Raw genomic sequence first — 23,641 nt, 5'->3', positions numbered from 1 at the left:
TGTTTGACAGGAGGAGAAATAAAGACTCTCTGGTGGCAAATACATTTCATCATTAGCATTCCAACCTTTCAGATTGAAGTTCAGAAATGTCACTCCTCCCGAGCAGATCACTTGACTTACTAGTCAGTGTCTCACTGTGTGACAATAGTCATAGGAACACTAAGGGTAATCTGAAAATGGAATTGTGGAGTGGCTCACGGAACTAAAACCACAGCATGAGGTGGAGGTCATGTGGGTGCTCTTAGGGTGCGGTGACATCAAGTTCTATTCCCATGGGGACAGGTCTGTCAAGGGAAAGGAACACAGAATCATCTCCCTTGGACAACACTTCAGGTTTGCTACTAGACTTTGCTCTCTGAATCCCAGTTAGAGAATTCATCATTCATTTAGTCATTCAGGGAACGATCTCTTTCGGTACTATACAGTATCTCTTCTCTGAGGAGACAGGCTTTATCAGATTTAGGACATTCTAGAGCAGTGCTTCCAATAGAAAAATAATGTATGCTACATATATAATTTTAAATTTAGAAAAACAAAGCAGATGAAATTAATTCTAAATACATTTTATTTAATTCAATACATGCAAAATATTATTTTAACATGTAGGCACTATAAAAAATTAATGATATTTTACATTCTTTTTTGTACTGTCTTCAAAATCTAGTGTGTATGTTATGGCACATCTCAGTTTGGACTGGTCACATTTGCAGTACTTGACAATCACATGTAGCTAGTGGCTACCTTATCAAACAACAATTCTAAATACTTTCTTCATAAAATCAAAGGCAAATCTAATTTAGCAGCACCAACTATTTTTAATAATTATTTTCTCCTGTGCCATTAAGCTCCATCAGCTTCCCCCACCACCTCTGACTTCCCCTGAGAGTAGATCTCTGTACCAGAGAATGATAATTACCCCGAAATGTTCATTCTTCCCCTCTTCCATAATAATACTGACTTTAGCTGGACATGTGGCTACCTAGAATAAACACTAAATTTATCCTTGCAATTAGGTGAAGCTGTGAAACGACTTTTTGGTCAATGAGATATAAACAAACTCATGCAGCATCTTCCAGGAACATTCTTTAAGAAACAGCTGGTATCCCCCTTTTCCTGTCTCAACCTCCTTCCTCCTTCCTGTTGGCTGGAAGAAAAACAGATGGCTGGAATTACAGCCACTATCTTGTACCACGAGCTGACCTTGGAAATGGAACCCAATTCCTGGCCAGTTTTGGGGGTTGTCTGGCATCTTTGCATGTTCCCAAGAGTTTAGTGATGGACAGTACTAGAGCAGAGCCAATGTCCTAGGTTTAAAATGAAAGAGAAATTAACTTCTACTGTGTTGAAACCAATGTTGTTTTTCCAGTTGTTACAGCTGAGCTTAACTCATTATAACTAGTTATAACTAGTTATAACTAATTCATGTGCCCATCCTTTCATCCCTGGCTTATAAACATGTCACTGGTGGAGATCCTCAGTTAAAGCTGAGCACAGAAATAGATACATATAACTGCCTCTATGAATTTGCTTACCCGATTCAGAAGAATATTCCTGTCATTGACAAGGAGGAAGTCAAGATCCAGACATGATCATTTAAAAAAAAAAAGTAAACAAGGGGGAAAGGTCTCTGGAAAAATCTAAAAAAGGAAGTGGCTCCCACCCCGGAGGAGGGGGTGCCTACCCTGGAAGAGCCTACCACTCTCCCTGAGGGGCTTAACACTGCTGTAACAGCAGCTTCTGCCTGGAGTCTGTGTTGTCCTCCTGGACCAGAGTTGCAGCCAGGGCCCGGAAGATGAAAGCAGTGGAATTCCATTGGAAAAGTCTCCCTAGGACACAGACAGTTGCTGTTTCGTGCTGAACAAACCTGGGTTTCTGAAAAACAAAGGCAAGTGAGAGCATGCTTCTTACTCCCTGCCTGCAATTTTCCAATATGCTGTGCCCCAAAGGTGCTTAGAGGATGTCAATGAAAAGCCTCCAACGAGGTTAGAAAATCAGGAGAAAGAGTACCTTTGTGATTGTAAGTAATGGTGGAACAGTTACTGCAATCGGCTCCACCAACAGCTGAACTCCACATCCTCCTGCTTCCTGCTTACAGGTCTCATAGGCTGATGCGTTGAAGATGGTATCCATAGACCCCCAAAGGAGCATGCTTTGGAGTGAGATATGTGGATTGGGATACGGAGAATCTTGTGTTTTTAAAATGGAAAAACATCTCACAAATTACCGTATATTTTAGTAAGATGAAAAAGCCATTCATACTACCAAATGCCTACCCTTTTGAAATAGAAATGACCTCAGCAGCTTCTAAGTGGGAATATCTTCAGCTGAACATTGTGCAGGAATTGGATGAAGAAATAGCAGTAGTTTGCTTCCATGCTGGATTTCCTTCTTTGGAAAACAGACTACCTTGGGCGCTGCTCCCTTCTCATAGTAAATGTAATAATTGATTGCAAATTGTTGAGTATTTTAATCCAAAGAGGAAGCTATTATTCTCTCTCCCTGCCTCCCCAAAATACATGATTCTTAAAATACAAAACGGCATTTTCCAAGTTTTCTTAACAACCCGAGACTTCTATGCTTTGGCTCTGGGCTAAAACACAGGGTACTTTGCCAGTACTGTTTCCACTTGTACTTGTTTTGTATACTTCTGCTGCTTAAAAACATTTCAGGCTGCCTCTAAATTATACATATATAATATGTTGAATTTAAAATGCATTATGTAAAAGAATTCCTCAACCATTGTATGTAGCAGGGTAACATATTCATTGCACGCAAAGTATTGTTAATTAACGTTCTGAATTCAAAGGAGGATTAAGCCAAAAAGCATGATTTTCTTTTGCATGATTCCTTTTAATTTTGTGTACTTCTAAATTTATAGCCCTGGGAGTCTTAGAAAAGATTTGACATTTTTCACTTGTCTTGTGTTTTCATGGCGGTTTCCAACATCGTTTTATTATGAGTGGAGGATTGTCTCCCCCACTGCTCAGCCTCTCAGTGAAGACAAGAAAGTAACGCACTGGAAGGGATGGGAACTGAAGAGTTTATGACCACATATGTAGACTGGTTTGGGCAAGAATCCTCAATGAATGTTTAAGCTAAAGAGGAAGGTTTACTGAGGAGCGGGATATGTGGTCTCAATAGTCTCTCTCTACTGCTGTTCATTAGTACTCAGATTTCTTCAGTGTAATAAATAATAGACACATTTTATTCCTTTAAAAAATGATAGAATTATTTGGGGTCCTGGCTTGTGATCAGGTCACCAACAGAGATCTCTAGGAACTAGACCAGGTGTATTACCCACAAAGTAAAACTAACAGCTAATGACTATTGAGAGTTTACTTTATGTTAAGTACTTATCTCCTTTTAAGCTCCCAACCCCAAAACAATGAGTTTCCTAAGGGTAGAAGTTGTGTTGTCACTGTTGAATCACTACTCTCTCTTATTACCACACCTGGCAAACAGCAGGTCTGCAATAACTCTTTCTTGAATGAAAATGTATCAGATACTTCTTAGTGCCACTTTACCTTCTCTCAACCTCTCCTGTCTCTTGTTCCAGCTGCTGCAGAGACCAGTGCTCTGAGCAACTTCACACAGGCACAAAGGACACGCCTCCCCTGCACTCCATACTTCTTGCTTCTTGCCTTGGGGCTTCCCTTTCAACATAGGTCCAGGCGCCATGTAAACCCTACCATGCATGTGTAACATGGAAGTATGGGGGAGTGAATACCTCATGGAGTATAACTTTGACCAATGGGAGACAGGAATCAATAAACAAATTCTTCTACCTTTCTACTCTCCAATGGACTATTCGGATAGAAATTATTTGGCTTTTTGCAGGACAGTGATAATGGTCCTATGGGATCAAATAATTAGCAGAAACCAACTCAATAACATACTCTTTTATTGGTACTCTCTCTCTCCCTACCTCACTTTCTTCGACTCTCCATCCTGCTCCCTGACCCCACAATCCCTAATTTTAAAAAATAGCACATAAACCCTTCTTTCTGGAAAGCCAAGACTAAGACAAAGTAAGTGAATCTATATTTGAATACTTTGTCTTAAAACATGCTGATGAATTATTATACACTGGATCATCTTATTTTAATTGCTAAATTCAATTCAAACAGAACGATGGTTGTCATCTTCCAGAATCACATAACCCTCCACCCTGGATGCCAATGGTAGCTCTTTATTTGAGCTGTGGGAGCAGGGCCCGAAGGCAGCTGGGCCCTATTCTAATTCCTGCAATAGTCTTATTTCTCCACAAGAAACACCATCTCTACAGGATTCTTTGAGGACAGGAAGATGATGTTGTTGTGTCAGGGTTCCTCTCAGAATGCTTAAAACAAACGTTAACAGTAAACAATGGCACAGGGATGCCTGCGGCTACCGTCTAAAAAATTATACCAATCCCTGGAAGTTTATTGATTCTACTAAAAAGCAGCAAAACTAAGGAGACAATAGAGCTAATAACTAGCAGTAATAATAAAATAATTACTTTTTATAACATTTCTTGAAGGTTTGCTCTGTGCCAGGCCAAGATTCATGATATTAGATCTTCACAGAAGCCCTATGATAACATTATTTTTAATTTACAGATATCTGAAGGGTTTATAAGTTATGAACTTACCCAAGTTCTCACCGCTAGGAAGTGGAAGATGCCAGCCAACTTCCAGTCTGTTTTGTTGGGTTTTTTTTTAATGTGAAAGAGAACTAAATCTCTACTTAAGCCAGTGTTGTATTGGTGGTTTCTGTTATGCGTAGCTAAAATTATAACTGTTACACTTACCTAATTATAAGGCATTTCTGATTTTATTTTTGGTTCAAGCCCCAATCCAAAAACTAGGGAAATATAATACCTTGGTAGACATCTTAAATAGCTGTCATTATAAGATATTCTTCCCAATGTGCCTCAGAGAAAAAAAATCAATCATCTGATATACGAAAGGTATATCACAGAAAAAAAAAAAATCCCACAAGACAGTTTCTCAGTGTTCCAAGGCCTTATATAGGTATAATGACTGTATTTTTTTCCTTGCCCTCCAAATGAACACACAGTAAGTGATAAATATGAAAGTACTTACAGAGATTCTCAATGGTACTATAGGGAAAAATTAGAATATTTCGCTCATTTATTCATTAAGCTCAGGGAAGCTACAAAAATGAAAAGGTGAGACCTCCCCTCTAAGAGGCCCCAGGTCTACTGAAAGGTACACACAGAAGACAACCTACCCATTTGAATGTGGGAGTGCTGTGGCCCAGAGAGCACAGACTAGAGTGCCTGATCCAGTGCTGAAGGAGGAAGGAAGGCTTCCTGTAGGAAGTGATCCTCAAATGACTTCTAAAAGTTCGAGGTGTCCCTGGGAAAATAAATCTGGGTAGGGGGTGGCAAGAGGGGCAGGGAGGGAGGCCAGGGCATACAGTGTAGTGTGATGGGGAGCATGAGGAAGACACGAGGCCACTGTGTGTTCAGGAGCCGCATCAAGAGGTTTCCGCATTAAGGTATATAGGTCACCCAGAAACCAATAGGGAACACGGAAGCCTCTTCAAGGAGGAGCACAGTGAGAATTTTTGTAGTTCAGAAAGATCTCTGAGATGCTGTTCCCTGGGTGAGCTCTCTAACCTTTCCTGCTCTAACACTATGAATCAAGTGTTAGATTTGGTGCAATTTTTTTTAATAAAAATAACTTGTTTGAATTTAGGCTGATAGGAGTCTAAAAATAACTCTTGCCCTTATTCGGGAAGCTAACTTGGCTCACTGAACATTCATGCCTGACATGTCTGATTCTGTCCTCTTGGGTCGTGCCTGGTGGACATACCTAAGTCAGGAAAACATGCATCCAATTCGTTTTGGCTGCCAATTCAAGCAGAAGCCAGGAGCAAGCACTGGAGCGGAGAAAAGTTTAAGGCTCAGGAGTCAGGGTTAGGGTTCCGTGATACTATGTTATCTGCTAGATGGCACCAGGGATTGAGGACCCAACGGATGCCAGCACTCACACCACCAATGCTACCTCTAAGGGAATTTTCTTCATATTGGAACATTATCTGCAGAGTCCAGAGGGATTTCCAGAGGACGGGGCCTGGTTTGGACCCTCATTGGCTCCTGCTGTGATGGAGAAGCCCCTGCACCTTTTTCTTGCCACTTCCACACACATTGGCCAAGGTGGTGAGTCTCTCCTCAGCAATTCCATGCCTCCTTTTATGGAGTAAGAGCAATTCTATGCCTCCTTTCACAGGAAGCTAGCTGCCAGGCAGAAACTAAGTCTGCTTTGTTTACAATTGTATCCTCAACACCTAGTCCTGAGCACTTGGTAGGTATTCAAGAAATATATGTGAAATAAACAAATATATCCATCAGTTGGGCCTTTGCATGTGCTATAATAAAAACGGCAAACATATGCCATGTTTACCATCTGTTCTAAGAATTTTGCAAATATTTTATTCTCAAAACATTATAAAGGAAGTACTATTACCATCCCCTTTTACAGATGAGAAAAATTAGGCAAAGAGGTTAAGTGAGTTGCCTAAGGTCACACAGCTATAAGTATAAACTCTATCAACAACAAGAAATTCATATTTGTTAAATGCATATTAGTATTTCTGGTACCTTGAGACCCAGTTATTTTTTCAATTTGAGGTACTCATAGGTTTTGGTTGTTGATAAAGTAGCATTATTAACAGATAAAGATAACATTGCTCATCTTCTGGGTATGAATTGCATTTCAAACACTGGAAGAAGGGAATAAGACTTGAACAGGAGAAATCCTTAAAATCCTCCACTGCGGTCCCACTACTCTTAAAATAAAACCCAAACACCATGCTTGGTCTATCTGATCAGGCCCCAAATCTTGTTCTCTCTGGTAACTGAGTCATCTGTCACATTGGCCAGCTTTCTGCTCTTGGAACAAGCAAACTGTATGCCTTTCTCAGGAGCTATGGCCTTGCTGTTCCCACTGCTGGAAATACTCTTCCCCAGGTTTTCTCCTGACTAGGTATCATCTCACCACCCAGGTTGCAGTTTAAATGTCATTCCTTGTTAAGGCCTTCCTCAAGCACCCAGTTTTAAAGAACTAGACCGCCATTCCCACCTCCACCTCTAGCTGACCAATCATTCTCTCTATCTTATTAACCTCCTTTATTTGCTTCATAGCACTTATTGCTGGCAGAAATAATCATTTTTGTTTGCTTGCTTGTTTCCTTATTTCATCTTCCCACTTGGGAAAATAAAATCCGTGAGATAGATCAGAGATGTTGGCAACATATAGAAGTTCAATTCATATTTGTCGAATGTCAAATAATTCAACAAATTAAAAATCTTTGCCAAGCACTGGCCGACACCAAGTCATATGAGGAGAGGAACCTTGGGTCTCCATGTACCCACCTCTCAGCGCCCAAATCATGCAGGATAAAATACCTTCTGCATCAAAGGCTCACTGATAACACCCAATTGTCCCCATAGGCTCCCAAACCGCCCCTCCCCCCACCTCACAAATCTGAGAGATCAAATTGGGGGCTTTGGGCATGAGGCAGATGACTGTAAAATCAAATCAAGAGAAGGTTTAGCAGAACAAAGGATGCTGGAAATCTGTGGCGCCACTTCCAAGGTTCCCAGGGAAAAAGGGTTGGTACCACCACTAGTAATCAACAGGGAGCGGGGTTGTACTTGTTCCAGTTTTATACACTGGGCTATAGCATAAGATTTCACATGAAAAAAAAAATGTTCCTTTTCTAAGAAACATAGTTTGAAAAACATTTTTTTAGAGGATTTCTCTTTATTGTGTGCAGAGTGAAAGGGCTAGAGGAAAGTAAATGTTTTCTATTGAGGTCTTTCTCAATATTCAGAATGAAAATGTTCAATATTGTCCTTCCCAGGTAGATTTCTGAAGACCTCAAGGCCAACTTTTCCTGCGGGCCCAGGGGGTTGAACATGTTCACCCTTCCATTCACTCTTCTCTCCTCACCAGGTGCTAAGTAGTACTCATTGCCCACTCCAAGCAAAAAAAAAAAAAAAAATTGGAAATGTAGGGCACTCAAACGTGCTAAGGACATGGGTAATTTTCTTCCTGCAGGAAAAGAAGTTAGGAAAACAATTGCCCTAGAAATAATTAAATCAATGGGCATCTTACGCCTGATCCCATCTCTTCTAGGTAGAGGTAATAGAACACTTGCTAGCAGCTAATGATGCACACCAGTGTCTCAGAAGGCTTTGATAAATTCTGCTCACAGCCATTGGAATGATTCAGAATGTTTAGCTGAAAATAAACTCCTTCCTCTCATTTGCACGTCATGCCTTTAAGCTCCCAAGGTGCCTCTTCCCTTTCTGCTAGGTGGAGAGTGGCAGAGATTTTGCAGCAATGCTCTCCAGCAGCACAGACCCAGAAGCACAGAACAGCCGCCCCCACACCTCTGAGTTGTGACTGCCACCTCACTGCTGCTAGGTAAGAGATAATTGGTGGCACTGGAACACAGCCAAGATTTGGCTGGAGGCAGAGCAGGCATCTAAACATAGGGCTTTGGTGCCAGCATTTGAGCTCTGACCGTTGGGTAGGTGCCAAGGTCACCATACAGCTCCATGTGACCTCAGGCGTCAGGACATCCAGCCTCCGCCTTGTCTCCCGCTTGCTCAGCTTTCATGCCACTTTCACACCACTCTTCATATATACCAGCTTCTTGCTAGGGTAGCAACGAGAAGGTGTTAGGTGACATTTGAATCCTGTAAGGTATGCAAGTGGTGACTGCACACCACTCGCAAGCTGGATGGTGATAGTCACAACTATATTTAGAAAAGAAGATGAGCATGGTCCTCTGTGGGTACTGCAAGTACTGGCACAAGGGCTCTTTGCATTGTGCCAGGGAGCCTATTAGCAATTTGGAACTTGTTTCATGCCAACTGGAAACACAATCACTTTTAACTTTAGCCAAGGACAGAACAGCATCTGAGATTTAAAGAGCCTCACCCTGTGGTCAGCCAGACAATTGATTAATTGAATCCGGCAACCTGTGTGTTTGACCCTTTTGTTGGGGGTCACCCCACCACCTCATCCTGAGTCACTAACCTGTTATTACGGAAGCCCAGCTACAGCCCGAGTCCTGAGGCTGAGTGTGTGCCACTAGGAATGGGAAGGGACCTGTCTTTCAAATGGAATGTTCTAAGTGAAGTAGGGACAGGCATCTCATTTCACAAGAGGTGCCAAGAGACCTTCTGGGCCAGGCCTCACTTCACGAAGGGCCTCCGATTTAGAATTTTGAAATGATCTACAAAAGAAATTACATATAGTCACTGAGATACCCTAACAGAGTGGAAGAAAATAATATTCAAGATAAAACTTTAAATCAGTATCGTCTTACCAGATGGGATGCATTAAAATAATGACTGACATTTATAAAGTGCATACTGTTTTAAGAGTCTAAGTATTCACCTAAGAATTGTATTTAGTCCTCAAAAAAATCCTATAAGGAGGTACTGGAGCACAGAAAAACTAAATAACACATCCCAGATCACACAGCTCATAAGATCACACAGATGTTAAGTGCTGGGCCAGGATTTGAACTCAGGCTATCTGGGCTCCAGAGTCCCTCTGCTTAACTACTATACTATGAAGTAATTGTCTTTAAAAAGAAATCTTTGGTAACAGCACGATTACATTATCATGTTATGGATTAAAAGCATTCACCTCAGTATAGAAACTTGGCATCTCACCATTTTTTAATATCTCCAGAGTCTCCAAAAAATGGAAGAACTCCAAGCTCTCTGAAAGACCTCAAGTCAGGCTAACGATAGCCTGTCTTCTTCGCGCAGATTGCTCCTACTCTAGAGAAAAGTGATACAAGTTCTGGAGGAGGATGTTGGCGGTCTCACGAATGAGCCTTTCTTTATGCTGCAGAGTTGCCCTTTATTTAGTCATGTCAGTTCTTCAACTCAAATTAAGGATCACATTAAGGATCAAGAGAGCTTCCCTGTCCCTAATAACTGGTGATGCCAAATCCCTTGGGGTTTCTGATTCTGCCCCAGCCCCTCCAAAGAAACAGCAGCATCAGAGGGTGGTGTCAGGCACCCAGCCAAGGTGCCAGGAAGCATAGCCCAATGTGAGCTTAAACATAGGAGTAACAGCAAGGCCCACAAAAGAAAAATGTGGCTCTACAAAGCTGGGAAATCTATCAGAAATAGAGCCCTGCGTATACTAGAGAGAAAACTGTGCACAATTAGTATTTGAGATAAAGACAGTAGGATATATTCACTCAAAACCCATCTGCTAACCCTCCCTGGGAAGGCACTGGGCTAGGCACTGTGGGAGTGGAGATGAATGAGACAGGAGAGCCCAACACAGGTGCAGTGAACGGACAAACAAATCTATGATAGTATGGTTGGTAAAGTAGACTATGGCATGTATGAGTCCAGTGAGAACCCAGAGAGGGCATTTTTCATTCCGTAGAGGGACTTAGTGGAAGGCTTCATTACAGGAGCTGTCATTCACAAGCGGAACCTAAGGATGAGCAGGTGCTGACTTAGCAGAGCAGAGAGAGTTGAGTGAAGGACAGAGAGGTAGCAGGAACATAGGAGTAACAGCAAGGCCTCCAAATGCTAACCAACTTATTTTCTTTCTGCCTTTGAGCAAACTTCCTGTTAATTAGTTAATTTAATGAATATTTATTGAGCACCTACTATGTGACTCATAATGCTTGAAAATTTGGGGGAACTACCTGAAAATTCTTAATAAATGTTCAAAAAGATAAAAAACTAGGTGTTTCCCAACTAAATTCTTTCTAATGCATGTTTATCTTCAGAAACTAAAGTCAGCAGGAGCCATGAGACAAATGCAGAATTGCGTGCACACACATGCGCACACACACACACACACACACACACACACACACACACACCACCTCCTTGAGAATGGGGACTGGGAAGAGTTTTTAAAGCATTTCTATCTTCAAGCTTGATTCCCTTCTTCCTCCGATTCCTTGGATTATGCCTGTTGGGTTGGCATCCTTTTCAGGGACTCTTAGCAACAGATCATACTCCCAGCAGGGAACTGGGACGTGACTGTTCCCCATCAAGGTGGCTACGATCAGAGACAGATGCCTTCATGTGCAAGCACGGTGAGAGTAATGTCATCTTTAGGGATGTTGGCTGCCAATCTGACTCTCTTCTCTATGCCTTTATTGCCCTCAAATACTTTAGAAAACATCTGCTTCCAAGAGGAAGCCAACCATGCCCTACCCACCACCAAATCTTCCAGGCCTGGAACAGGCTGGAGCAGCCAGAAAGAACTTTAAATGAAATGTAGAGTTTTGACTAACCACTATGCCTGGATACTTTTATTACTGAAATGGCATCATGTTTCCAATAGCAAGTAACCGGAAACCTTTAATTATCCACAGGTGACTAGAAAAGTCAGGGGACCTGCCCTACCTAGGAAGAAGAAGGGAACTAGCTCCACGGAACAGATGCAAGCAGGAGGTGGGGAAAAGAATTAAGCTGGGTTTTCTATACAATCTTCAGAGTTCTCTCACAATGTAACATTCACCTAATCGCCTCAGGAATTCTCAATATTCTGCTAGCCCAATAGGTTGAAAGACATCATCAGTACAGTAGCTGGCTGGGTTCAAATCTCATTTCTACACTTACAGATTTACAGGTTTGCATAAAATTAGGCAGATGTTTATCCTCTATGTCTTGCTTCACTTATCAGTGAAATGTGAATATACATGGGACCAAGCTCATGGAGCTGTTATGAAGATGCATTATCTGCAAAGCGCTTAGGACAGGGTATGGCACACAGTAAGTGTTCTATCAGTAATAGCCCATATCATCATCCTAATCATCAGAGACCTTGAAATTAAAAGTTTGTTGATTAACCACTAAATAAAAAGAGAAGGAGGTTAGTAAGTATTTGGAGTCTTTTTCCAGCCAGAACAAGGCTGATGCCACTAGGTGTGAGTTCCTTACAGGGCAATAACATCTTTTTTTCAGATTTCTGCCTCCAGGGCCCAGTTCAATGACTGCTCATAGTCATTGCCAAAAAAAGTCTTTTTGAGCAAATGGATGAAAAAGTGAATGAATGAACGCCTACCCTACCTATTGTTCTGACCAACTTTATCTAGTTGTTCTGGGGTCAGGAAAGTGGTAGGAATCTCTTATCTTTCCTTACTCTCAAGAGGGGAGCCTCTGGAATCCACTGCAGCATGAGTCCCTCACTCCAACCTCTGTCAGCTGAAAGGGGATTGTCCTAATTAGTGAATCTCAAACTTTAGCATACATTAGAATCACCTGGAGTGCTTTTTAAAATACAGATTGCTGGGCCCACCCCAGAGTTTCTGGTTTACTTGATCTGGGCCAAGAATTTGCATTCTAACAATTTGCAGATGATGCCAATGCTGTTGGTCCTGGGACTACACCTTAAGAAATATTGTTCTAAACCATGACTCTGATTATGTCACCCATACCAGAGTTTTCTTTAAAAGTTCACAAATTAAACCTACTAAATAAAGTCCACACTCCTTCATCTTGGGCCCTTCCAACTTAGCCCCAGTCTAACTTTCTAACCTTATTTCCTACCACTCCCCTTCATTCCCTTGCCACAGTGAGCTACTCTTTATTTTGTGAACATTCCAGTGGCCCTGCCTCTGCACTGTTCCCTCTCCCTGGAATGCCTTTCTCTCCTCTGCTGACAAAATCCAACTCATCCTTGAAGAGTAGATGCAAATGTCAGCTTCCGTGTCACTCTCTGAGTCCCTCCAGGCATGCTGTGTCCCCCTTGTGCATTGTCTTTTAGAGATCTGTTATGTTACAGGACTGTCATTGCCCCTCCATCCATGACCATGTATTACTCTATTCAATGCTCAAAGCCAAGACAATGTTGACTCGCCAAAAGGAACAGTTTAATACACATAAGACAAATAAGTGAATTCCAGATTGTGGTTGCCCCAGTTGAAATCTGTAGCCTGATCCGCAGATGTTTACTGTATTAATCAGCTATTGTTTTTAGTATGTGTATGTATCACACACATATACACACACGCAATATCTCCAACAACAGCTCTTTATTTTTAGTATGTGTATGTATCACACACATATACACACACGCAATATCTCCAACAGCAGCTCTGATTCAGGAAGCAATTTGGCTGTAGGCTGCAGGTTGAGTTCAAGTTTCCTCTACACATTTCCTCATTCTAGAACCAGGAGGTACATGAGACATGTGTTCTTTTCATGTCAGATCACAGGACAAGGAAGTCAAGCCAAATCATGCAAGCTCATTTACACACTCTGGTCATATCACATATGCTAACATTACATTGGCCAAAGCAAGTCATGTGGCCAAGACCAACATCAATAGAATGGGAGGAGTACTCTGTCTTACACAGCGTCAACTGTGGCAAAGTGGATGGAGATATAATTCTAAAGCAGGGTGCCGATTAGGAATTGAGAAGGAAAAATGTACTTTTTCCCATTCTGGGGGCCTCAATCATCTTTATTTATTCTGTTCCTGTGACACCACAGAATTCCAGGCACCCAGCGAGTCTCTGTCGCTAACCCTGGACGTTGGGTGAGCTGTCTCTGGACCTTGACTTCTGTATCCACAAAATGGACTGGGTCAAGCAAGGGCCTGGAAAACCAATAATATTTGGCCTTTTGATTAGAAACAGAAAATTTTCATCCCATATATTTCCATTACCTTTCTTGAGAGAATGATTGCCACTGGTTGTACAAAGTTTGTTTGTTTTTTTTAATTTGATTTGTGTTTATACTGCTTCATGTTAAGATGTGGCTTCTTATTTTGAAATCTCTCTTGAACTTCATCCATGCCTGCAGTTGTTCAAGTACTTAAAAAGTCATCTAAAATAATAGATTATCTAATATAAAATGCTATGTTGTGGTTTAAGAATTATTCCAGGTGGTCTAATGGTTTATAGACTGTGGTATATTCAGGCCCAGCTGTAAGTGTCCATTAGGATGACAGAGAGAACTAAGAAATAAAAGGCTTCAGACAAACGCATGTCATTCTCCCCAAAGTCAGGTAGGAAAAACTCTCCTATTAAGGTACTGTACATAGTGCTTGCATCCTCTGAAAATAAGAATATGTTTTTTTACAGAGTGCTGGAGATTTAATCTGGGACAGAGGACACTGTGATCCGCTTTCTGCTGGTAAGTCAGGAGAGACTTACCGACTTCCCAGGGTGATAACTGGAACCAGTAAACTTATTCTTGCCAGACTGCTTTGTCCTTGAACTTTTGTCTGCCATAGGTCTGGGCCGGAAACCCCAGAAGGACTCAGCTGTTGCAGTTTTTTAAATTATCATTTGAAAAGTCATTATATTCTTTAGAGGAAACCCCCATTGTTAGAAAAACACCACTTCATCTTGTCGTGTTTAAAATACAATTTCTTTTACAAAATGTTACCAGCTACGAAATTTCTCTTTATTAGTACAATCCTTCTATTCACATGGTACTTTCTTTGAGCTAGGTCTCATTCACTATGATTTTACCTAATGCTTAATCCAAAGGCTGACAAGCATTCTTGCCTAAACCAGCAGAAGGGGACCCTCAAGACAGTAGCTATGGAGATGGGAGAAAAGGCAGCCATGACCATGCATTATTTCTATTCAATTCTCAAAGCCAGGACAACGCTTGCCAAAAGGAGCCCCTACCCACCCTCTACACATCCACACTCATGTTCTGTTGCTAAAACTTACATCACATTATAGATCTTCTCCAGGACAGTTTGCCAAGTCCCTTCTCTGTGAGCTTTTCAGAGACACGTAGCAGCACGTAGCTAATAAACCTCTCCTCTTCCCACTGCTCAGCCTCCCATCAGCTTTTGGAAACGAGCCAAGAAACTATCAGGTATCCATACAAAGTTTCCAAAGCAGAAAAGGCAGATTCTATGTCAAAACAGACAATACTGGAGCATACTCGAAAGATCCCAGGAGTTAGGAGACAGGGGTCTGGCCCTGCTGCTGATTGTTGAAGACCCTGGGCAGGCCCCTTCATCTTGCTGCATGCAGCTCAATCCTCTTCCTGATTTCCCTGAAGAAAAATTCCCCCATTCTTCTCTATTTCATCCCATTGTTTGCCTCTTTCATAACATAATTTGTAATTGTTTTACCTTTTCACTTGCTCTTAGTCTGTGCTCTCCACTAGACTGTAATCTCCTTTTGGTCATCTGAACCTTCACTGTATACCCAGCACAGGGCACACTGTCAGCACTCAATAAATATTCATTTAATTAATTAATGAATAAATGATATCAAATGATCTAGTTTTAATATTCTACGACTTTTCATCTAGTCAAAGCAAAAATAAAAACAAAAATAAATAACAATTATATATAAAAAGGATTACTCCCTTCTGTAGTTTCTGGGGGAAAAGAAAAAGAGATGAATGATTAAGTGAAAATCCCTTTTATCAGCCACTCATGATAACATTTTGTTTAGCATCATAGAAGACAATTTATTGTTATATATATTTGAGTTTTTAGAATACCCTGGGTAATTGTTGTGCACACAGAAATTGGAAAGTCTTTATCTTTCTGATACTTTCTTTCTATCATCGCTCACCTGATCTGATAAATCTCTAATTAACATTTAGGTACATGATCTAGCTTACTAACCAAGTCTAAGCTAGTTTCTCCACTTTTATCATGGATTTGTTCATCAGAATTTTTGCATAATTTCTGCCCAGTGCAGCTACCAACCCCAGAGATCTTAAGAGTAAATCAAAATCTAAAAAGTATAAAAATGATTAAAATAGCCCTACAGACTGGGCGAGTTTAATTTTTCTTGTGTTAGCAGAAACCACCTGGGCAAAGTCACTGTACTTGACCGCCATTCACCACTGTTTTTCAATATGATATTTAATTAAGGTAATGCTGATGGTTAGTCAATGATCGTGGTCTCCATCCTTTATCTAGGCCACTCCATAGCAGTTCAGCTTGCACCAAATTGAACCATCCCAAGCTAATGGATAAATTACAGATAATTGCAGCTTATATTCATACACACACACACACACACACACACACACACACACACACACACATACACTTACACACTCACTCATCTCTTCTTTTATTTGGTGACTTTGGCAAGAGTTTTTATCTGCTATTTGTTTATTTGCTTTCCAAATAGCCAGGATGGTATGTCTAGCTAGTATCTAGATGAGGCTCCTGAGACAGAAATGGAGAGCCTGGTCTTCTTGAAATGTCTCCTCCAGAATGATATAGATTTGTTCTTCTGTGTTGACTTCCAGAGAACTTCTGGCCAGGGCAAATATGGTTGAGAAGACCGTTCCTCATCAGGCAATGAAATGTGTGGGTGCCATGAAGAGGACAAGAGCACACAGCTGGGCTGTCACCCACCTTATTTTCAAGGTGATTTCCTTTTCCCTGTCAAGTCCCTCACAGATGCAGCTTCTTGAAGCCCAGAGCCATAAAGTTTTCCTAGAGCTGCAGGAATCCATGTAAGCAACCTCAACCCTCAGGCTTGGCTGAAGACTTGTTTTGGAGTACACTTTTGTGTCTCCCCAAAATTCCTGTGTTGAAATCCTAACCCCCAGTATGATGGTATTAGGAGATGGGGTCTTTGGGAGGTAATTAGGTCCTGAGAGTAGAGCCTGTGAATGAGATTAGTGCCCTTAGAAGAAGAGACATGAGACTTTGCTCCTCCCTCGGCTTCTGCCATGTGAGGACATAACAAGGAGATAGCCATCTGCAAACCGGGAAGTGGGCCCTCGCCAGACACTGGATCTGTCAGCACCTTGATTGTGGATCTCCCTGCCTCCAGACTGTGGGAAATACATGTTTGTTGTTTAAACCAGGGGTCCTCAATTCCCAGACCACAGACTGGTACTGGTCCGTGTCCTGTTAGAAACTGGGCCACATAGCAGGAGGTGAGTGGCGGGCAAATGAGCGAAGCTTCATCTGTATTTGCAGCCGCTCCTCAGGGCTAGCATCACCACTTCGGCTGCATCTCAGATCATCAGGCATTAGATTCTCATAGGGCACCAGTCTCTGGTGCCAAAAAGGTTGAGACTGCTGGTTTAAGCCACCCAATCTGCAGTATTTTGTCAGAGCAGAGCAGACTGACTAAGGCAGGGCTGCTTAACGCTCTAGTGGAGGCAGCATTGGTGTGAGAATCAATGAGTAAATTCTTATGGTGGCCAATCTCCTTTCCCATCAGAAACCCCAAGGTCTAAGCCAGCTCATCCCAGAGAGGATCTGCCAGGCCTTCATGGAACTAAGCAAGGGACAGCCTTGCTCTGGGCCAAGTTGTAGGCCACCAGCCAGGCCCAGACACCTTGAGGCATTCGAATCCTGGAGAAGCCCTGCCCACATCTGTGCCCCCTTCTATACTCTTTGCCAGGGCAGGCTTTTGCGGGGTTATGTTGGCCAGGAGCCTAGCATAGCTTTCACATGTGGGGCTCCTGTAGGAATCAACAATTACCAACTTCTTGGCTCCATTGTTGAGAACACTGAGAAGCTCTGTTCTCAGCCTCCCCAGGGCAAGGGTGGTCCAAAGGCCTATAACAACTTCTAGCTCTTACAGGGATCCAGACAAAGAAAAAGGAAGGGAAGGCTGTGCTTTGACTATAGCAGTGGTATAGGAAAAGAAAGGCTTAATTAATTAATTAATGAATAAATGATATCATTTGATATCATTTATTCATTAATTAATTAATTAAATTGTCTCCAGGACAGGAGTCAATTCTCCTATAAGCCCCTCTACTGCCTTATCAAGTAAACATGATTTGTCCTCAAGACAACTCCTCCTTCAGGCAAAGAGAAGGGACTGACTTAGGTTCTGCTCGTTCTCCTCTCTTCAAGATCCTGGTGCCCCTGGGACATTGATCCTCAAGATATCATCTAGCCCCAAGCCCCTGTTCCTCAAAGCCAGAGGGAAGCTAGCACCCCATAACCCGGGCTTGGGGCTGGAACGACTTGGGCTGCCCAAGAAAGAAACTTGCAAATGGCCAGGCCTAAGAAATCAGGTGACTAACAAAGGAATCAAGGAGACAGGCCATCAATTTAGAGAGTTACCTGTGCTCATAAGTGGAAAACAGAAGATTTACCACCACGAACAATGCAAAAGAAAGCAAAAAACTGTAGGACAATTAGAGTCAGACATGGAGCAGACAGAGGCAGGCTGGCCTGAATGGCTAGTGTGGATGGTTCATGGCAAACTTTACAGAGGTCCAACATCTCTGTGTGAAATTCTGGAATACTTCCATTGGCTCGGGCCAGGGGCAGCTTCTCTTTCGGGAAAACAGCACTTAATTTATAGTACAGATTAAGCACCAATGTATGCTGAGAGCTGCGCCAGGTACTGGGGTACAGCTATGGATAAGATTGACTTATTCCTGTCCTCAGAGAGCTTCCACATAGCAGGAATTATAGATTTCACACTAGTAGTTACAGGTGCAAGGAAGGAATTCTAGTTAGCAAGAAAAAGAACATTTTTTAAATCATTTCTCTACTCAATTCTTTAATAAAGGGAATTTGAAAATAGGTGTCAGGCTTAGGAGCTATCCAATCCTAGTCTCATGATAGTGAATTGTCCCTAAACATTTCCAAAGCTGCTCAATAAATCATTTCAATTTTATCATCCATGAATATCTAAATCCTTCTTGAAATTACTACTTACTACTTAATCCTATTCTACCACTGCTGGTTATGAATACATTCATGGTCTCTCCGTCTTGATCTTTCTGTGCGTGAGAATTCTTATCTCCTCAATGTATCTTCTCCTAGAAGTCACTCCCTTCCCTTTATCACTTCTCCTATCCTGGATTTTTTCCAGCTCCATTAGATCATTCTTGAGAGGGGTAGTCAGAAATAGTAGAAAACCCAGTTTTATTGCCAATGTCCTTTGCCAGAATATATGCCCACATATCCCACTGGCCAAGAACAGCCCCTTCCCTGCTTGCCCCTGCAGGCCCAGGAAGGCCACAGCAGACGCCTGCCCCTGCAGGATATAATCCCTCATTAATAATGCCTTTCTTGTGCTCAGATGTCTTAGTTTGTAAAGCTCTTTCATAGGCATTTTCTCATTTGCTACAACTATCTTGAGAGATAGGCAAGGTAGATACTAGCATCCCCAAGTTATAGGGGAAAAAAAAAACCTAAAGGTTCGAAAGGTTAAATTAATTGCCCGATATCATAAAACTATCAGTGGCAGATGCAGAAACTGAACTTGGTTCTCCTGAGTTGTACCTGCCCCATCCACCCTCATTCTTCAGCCACAAGGCTACATGCCCAACTCCAAATATCTGCCTCAGATCCCCTCATTTTTTTTTGTGCACATGTTGGATTTGGAGCATGTGAAGCTTCAGGTAGGAACTGTTCCCTCCAGCAGCTATGGCCTATGTGACCCACGCATGGGAGGCTGACTCTCGCAATGTCTCTTCTGCCCCTGGTCCCTAGCCATTGTGGATGCTCTAAATAGTGGCATCTCAGTGCAAGTCTCAATTTCTGCCTAGCACTGAGCCATGCCCACAACAACACTCAATATATGTTAGACCACTTGCTAGAAGCTCTGCTATCCGCTTGTTTTCTAATTCACTGTCTCATTTGCCCTCTGGTTCATATGCTCTTTAAGACCTGATTTTAGGCTGAATTTCCAACAAATAATCCCACCCTTTCCAATTTAGAGACCCTGATATGACCTATTTCTTACTACTCTCAGCATTGTTTCCAAAAAGTATTTAGTGTGTGCAAACAATACCAGAGTCGCCCTTTATCCAAACATATGATCAAGGCTTTGATACAGCTAAGGGGACCCACGGTGCTTAACCCAAAAGAGAGTGAGGGTGGAGGGAAAAGGAGATGGTTCAGGTAAGGCTTCCAAGAAAAAAAAAACAGTGCCTGGGCCAGTCTTTAAAAACGAGTAGCCAGGAAGGCAGAGAGGAAAGAGTGTTCTAGGCAGAGAGTGTGGTACATGTGAAAACACAGAGCGTGAGAGCTTATGGCACTTTGGGAAACTCTGAGAAGGTTAGGATGGCCAGAGGGCAGGTTGGATGGGGCTGTTCTGGGGGATGAGTTGGAGAAGAGCATGGCCAGGTAAGGAAGGACCGTGTATGCCATGCAAAGGTGATTAGGCTCTACACTGAAGAGGATGGGCAGCCCCTGAAGAATTTTAATATAATATGATCGGATTTGTAGAAACACTCTGGATGCTTCAGGAGAATGGATCAGAGGGGATCTAAATCTATTAAAAGGCTGTTGCTTTAATCTGGGTGAGAAATTGTGAATGATGCACAGAATCTTGGAATATTAACACTGAAAGAGATCTTGCAGATGGATCATTTCATCCAAATGCTCTGTTTTAGAGATGAAGCGGGGGTGGAGGAGGAGATGGGCATCACTCTGCTGCCATCAGTGCCTCACTTGAGCCATTTATTAGTCCTTTCTCCCACAAGTGTATTAGTTTGCTAGGGCTGCGGTAACAAAATACCACACACTGGGTGGCTTAAACAACAGAAATTTATTTTCTCACAGTTCTGGAGGCTAGAAGTCCAAGATCAATGTGTCAACCAGTTGGTTTCTCCTGAGGCCTCTCTCCTTGGCTTGCAGAGGGCCACTTTCTCACTAGGTCCTCACATGGTCATCCTTCTGTCTATGTTGTCTATGTCCTAATAATCTCTTCTTAGAAGGACACCAGTCATATTGAATTAGGGCCCATGCTAATGACTCCATTTTAATAATTACAGCTTTAAAGTTCTTATCTCCAAATACACTCACATTCTGAGGTACTGGGGGTTAGAGTTTTAATATATAAAGTGAGAGTAGAGGGGGACACAATTCAGCCATAACTATGAGTAACAAGAAAGTGTACAGAGGAAGGAATGTTATGACAGGTGTCTGGTGTTAAAGGATGAATTCACAGCAGAAATAGTGAGAAAGGATAATCCAGATAGAGGGGAAAATGAGCAGTGTCTTTCCTGGAAAGTCAATCATATGACAAAGTCCCTTGGTCATGGAACCCACATCATGAACAGAGTCTTACATCCATGCTAACACTCACTCACTGTGCCACACAGGTACACAGTTCGCCAGAAGCCTCTTCAGTGGATCACCTGTGGCTTGTTATTCATACATCATCCCCATGCAGTAGTAGAAAACCAGAAGTAAGGGCCTCATCCATATGACTGAGGAATGTTAAATTGCCTCATCAGTAAAAGAATCTCAACAGTAAATGAATATTCTGCAACTGTCCCCATGGTGAAATACCATGCAGTTGTTATATTGTGATAATCCCATGACAATAGAGAAAGACTCGCAGTATAGTATTAAGAGATGCAACACAAAATTGCATTATAACTTTCATTCTGAAAAAAAAGTGGAAAACATTTCAAGAAGATGCCAGTAACAATGGTCTATGAAATCAATGGAACTAACATAACTAGTTTCCTAATTTTCTATATAATTATGTAAGAAAATACATTTATGAAAGTTTTAATCCTCCATCCATAATAGAGTCACTTTTTAAAATACCCTTTGTTTCCTAGTACAGTGTAAACAAATACTGTGGGTGTTTAAATCTCTAATGAAATTCACTACCAAGATAAAACATGTCCTCTATTCCATAATTATCAATTTCAAAATAATCAGTTACTGGGTTTTTTAAAATAGAAATCAAAGCAAGTGTTGTAATATGTATTTATATTCACCTATTTACAAAGTCACCTAATCTAACTTTCATAACACTTTGGTGATTTACTTTACTGTGAATAACTGTTGAATGGGATCAAACTGCTTTATAATTTGCTTTTTACTTATCAATAAGTCATAGACATTTCCCCATCTATTCATTATTCTGACATATCATTTTTATTACTGCCCACTATACCATTACACAGATATATTTTACTTTACCTAACCAAGTCCCTTTGATGGAAAAGTAGTGTTTTTTTTCCCCTTTCAGTTATAAATTAGACTGTAATGAACTGTGATGGTAAATCAAAGCATATATACATGATTATTTCCATTAAATAAATTCCTAGCAGTAAAAATTCTGAGTCAGACACATTCAAGACATAGGATATACATTGACTAATTACCTTCCAGAAATTTACCCTCAGGGTGCCTATTTTTCTCTCCAGTATTGAATATCATGATTTTAAAAATTCTTTTCTAATTTGAATAGAGCAAAATGGTGTCTCAATACTTTATGTCAAAGGCTTTTTGAATGTCTAAATATATTTTGTTCATTGGTTTACATATGCTCATTCACAGATTTTCCCCCTCGAAAAGCACATTTCTCCAACATTCAAAACTTGTTTTTTTAGTGTCTATTACATGTAAAGTTCTGTACTAAATACCTTTTCACACTGGGTTATATTTATTTTATGCTTACTGGCCCTATACTTTATCTTTCATTCTACTGTATTGCCAAGAATTACAGCGAAAATAACTTACCAGCCTGTTAATTCTCATGGCTGTCTCTGAAACTTCCTAAAAGATGTATGTTGCTAATCCACCAGTTAGCTGGTAACCATCAGTAATTTTAAGGTTCATATTTTAGCCAGTGGTTATACAGCTTTACCTCCAGAAACAGCTAGGTGGATGCTATATGCTCAAATGGTTTATTTACATCTAAGTTAACATTTTGTGCATGTATCATCATTTAACATACACCATCCAGCATGACAGCTACCAAAAGTAATTTAAAAGTCCAGCAATTTGTCTGAAGTGCCATTGCTAAAATGTCTCAGAGACACTAGATAATAATAATATATAGGGGAAAATGCCACTAAAGTAAGGAAATTCAAATTTAAGTTAAAAAATTAGTAACGATAATATGGAATATTCCTATAATTCAATACCATTTTCATTTACTAGTCAGGAGTCAATGGACTTAATTCAGTAACGGGAAAGTGTCTTCAGTGTTTAGAGTGTATTAATCATCATTCTCTCAGGAAAACGGAGCTCATGCTAGATGTTTCCATGGAAATGAGTAAATACAGGAAACCAGTTATAAAGGTGTTGGAAAAGTTGAGAGGCTAAACAAAGGATAATGAGATAACCCAGAGATTCGCAGCAACAGGAAGTTGTTACATCATATTATCAAAACCCAGAAGCCAGTGCGACAGGGCAGAAACTGGAAGCTCGAGATAGCCCCGAAGCAGAGAAAGGAGGGATAAAATATCCTGGCTTTTCCTTTTTCTTTTCTTTGTTTTTTTTCCAATCTCCCTCCTGGGCTCCTCATTGGTGAAATGTAGACAGAAGCCACTTAGTCAAGAAGCTTAGTAAAGGCAGTCTACAGGAGCAGTCCTGCTGGGATTTAGAGCAGAGTAGAGGAGATAGATATGGGATCTCAGATCAAATAAGCAAACGAGTGGCACAGCATACCAGCAAAGAGCTAGAATTTTGTCATTTGTTCATGGAAGAGAACCTAGTGCCTCAGTCTCTCCAGATGTTCAAAATTATTGCCCTTAAACCCCAGTCTCCCCATGAATAGATCTCCCACACCAGCCCCACATCCACTTGCACTATTAACCTGTTTGCATTTTGGCCAATGGGACTCACATTTCATCATCTTTGTCCATGAAGGCTGATCTAGACTTTGACCAGCTTTGAATTCTGTGTGCCTCTTCAAAGACTCTGGACTTTGGGCCCACATCCAGGCTTCTGACCTCTGCTCA

Source organism: Pteropus vampyrus, unplaced genomic scaffold, assembly GCF_000151845.1.
Source record: "Pteropus vampyrus isolate Shadow unplaced genomic scaffold, Pvam_2.0 Scaffold68, whole genome shotgun sequence".
In the NCBI taxonomy this organism is placed as follows: Eukaryota; Metazoa; Chordata; class Mammalia; order Chiroptera; family Pteropodidae; genus Pteropus; species Pteropus vampyrus.
The sequence above is the reverse complement of the archived record's forward strand: the minus strand, read 5'-3'. Positions refer to the sequence as shown.